Genomic DNA, 3,085 nt, shown 5'->3' on the forward strand with positions numbered 1-3,085 from the left:
TAGGTGTGCTTATTAATATAATGTGTGCTTGATTGATCATCTTCCTGTTTGTTTCTGCCGTTACATTCTCGATGAAAGAAGCAGGCAACCATCAATAATAAGCATTGCAGCATCCTGCATGAGAAATATGTATGTGTATATGTATGTATGTATATGTGTGTGTGTGTGTATATATATATATATGTATATGTGTGTGTGTATATGTGTGTGTGTGTGTGTGTGTGTGTGTGTGTGTATACATACATATAATGATTTCTAAACATGTCTGATTAATTTTGGACTATCACGGTATTTAGGTGGAGGCTACTGTCCGTGAGCGAAGTTGACATTTCATGAATGATGCCAGTTCTGTTTGGAATCATACTTCTGTTTTGGTTAGTGGATGAGGTGAGTCTGATATTTTTAGTCAGAAATTCAATTCAATGTTAAAGTGAATAATTGTTGTCCTCTTTTTGTTTCCGTTAAAAGGTTTAGGCCTGGGTATGACGGTCTTCAGAACTGTCTCGTTGTTCTCTGAAATATTATAGCCTTGGGGTTTATTGAAAGTCAACAAAACAATGCGCCCTGCTGCTGCAGAAGTTGTGGGCTATTGAGAACTATTTAGGCCTATCAACGCTAGGCAATTATGTAAGGTCACATAAATCCGTGGTATATTGAATTATATTCTGTATATAATGTATTAAAATCTATATTCTTGAAATGAAACAATATTTAGAAAAACTCACCATTCATTGAAGTCTTACTGGACTCATATTTACATCAGCCTGGATCATATCATATGTACCACAATTAGTTTGGCCTTGTCTTGCCTCTAGACCATTTGGTTCCATCCAATAACATCCAATAAATAGATCACACAATACCATTTTACAAAGCTGACTGCACATACAAACAGACATGCACTCACACACACCTACAGTTCACTCATTTGCACGCACACATACACACAGGCATCTCTTCCTCTTCTAATCGTTGTTAATTGTGACAGAACTGAAGCAGTGACAAACAGCTCTTTGTGGTATTGTTCGTGAGCCCAGCTCCTCTGCTGATGACCAAAAGCAGACTCCAGTCCTGCTCAGGGGCTGCTTTGTCCCCTTGCCATGAGTGTAAATGGAAGGGACATGCTGCAATTGACCGTGGACACAAACATCCACCTGGCAGATCTAGGCTGGAGTGTTTCTCACAATTACTCCCATCCAATAAAGGCCAAGGCTAGCCGGCTCACCTCACAGCTCACACATACCTTACATGGTGATGGATGGACATCAAACAAAAATGGATGTCTCATCATCATAGAAGCCAGAGCCATAGAAAATAACACTGGGGAATAGTGTGATTATGTCTAGTGAGAGCAGATAATAGTGAGAGCCCACAGACTATTTTTCTCTAGTATCTCATTTTAGAGGCTTGTTATACATTAGGTGCTGGGCCGAGTCTGACAGAGGTGGCATTGAACTGTATGTGTGCATAGTGGGTTCTGGTCTGGTCTGGACTTTGCAGTCACCGGTTCACAATCATCTTGAGTTGGCCTCTGAACATAGAGAATTGCATGAAATAGAAGTTTGGTTCATCAAATATAAACTTGGCTTACAGTAAGTGATTTTTGTATCACTTGTGTTAATGAAAAGCCAACCAAGTCCTGTTTGGTGGTCACATCTGGCACATCACAGAGAAATAAAACTACAAGGTATTCACATGGTTGACAAGTTTCCTACTTAAATGCCGAACACTTAATTTTCCCTCTGACTTGCCCTCTGATCTCATACCAGCAAATATAAATCAATGACTAGTTTTCTTCTTGTCATTGACAGTGCACAGCTTCCAATAACTACTGCTGGTATTTTGAAGGAGGCTACTCCATCCATTTAATGTAAGTAGACTGTACACACACATGGGTAACAAAATTACCTGGACACAGACAACATTTAATTGTAGCATACATTATATTTATTGTTAAGACATTCATATTTTACAACACATCTTCATTTAACCAGGTAAGTTGACTGAGAACACATTCTCATTTACAGCAACGACCTGGGGAATAGTTACAGGGGAGAGGAGATGAATGAGCCAATTGTAAGCTGGGGATGATTAGGTGACTATGATGGTATGAAGGCCAGACTGGGAATTTAGCCAGGAGACCAGGGTTAACACCCCTATGCTTACTATAAGTGTCATGGGATCTTCAGTGACCACAGAGAATCAGGACACCCATTTAACATCCCATCTGAAAGATAGCACCCTACACAGGGGAATGTCCCCAATCACTGCCTTGAGAATTGGGATATTTTTTTTTAGACCAGAGGAAAGTGTGTCTCCTACTGGCCCTCCAACAGCACCTCCAGCAGTATCTGGTCTCCCATCCAGAGACTGACCAGGACCAACGCTGCTTAGCTTCAGAAGCAAGCCAGCAGTGGGATGCAGGGTGGTATGCTGCTGATTGAACTGTTTGTGAACTTAAAGAGTGCAGTCTATTGATTCCCCCTGGCTTGTTTAAAGACCGGGTTGTGTTTGATTAAAGAAAGTGGTCCCTGGATGTGGATGAATATAGCGAGATCACCAGATTGGAAAAGTTCTAATGTGTTAATACAGGCCTATGACTGATTGATTTTGGCTGTCATTCATATAGGATGCCGTCGAAGCGGCGAGGGGAAAGAAAGAAAGAATAAGCTGTAACTTTTCCCAATCCAATCATCAAATCCCACACAGCATCCACTGGGTTGAGAAATCACCTCATTGAAGATCTTTGATTTCAATCTAAATCATTGAACTAATGGGCTAAGCATTAGTCTTCAGACCAAGTCTTTGAAATTATAAAGACATGTTGGCCACTAAGCTGGCCACTATGCTTTTAGAAATGCATTACAGTGGTGATACATCAGTAGGAGTTGAAGTTATGGTGGTAGAGAAAGGAGATCTTTACTGCATTGACTGGGAGATTTGGATTGCATTGCCTCTGTAAAAAAAAGTGCACACACAGATCTACTGAAATAGAGTATAGTGCAGGCAGACTGTGTGGAATTATAGTGCACTATTAAGAGACTGCTGGCTCAGCTCTATGCCCATGCGACACGAGTGTAAATGG

This window comes from Oncorhynchus keta, chromosome 15 (genome assembly GCF_023373465.1).
Source record: "Oncorhynchus keta strain PuntledgeMale-10-30-2019 chromosome 15, Oket_V2, whole genome shotgun sequence".
Taxonomy (NCBI): Eukaryota; Metazoa; Chordata; class Actinopteri; order Salmoniformes; family Salmonidae; genus Oncorhynchus; species Oncorhynchus keta.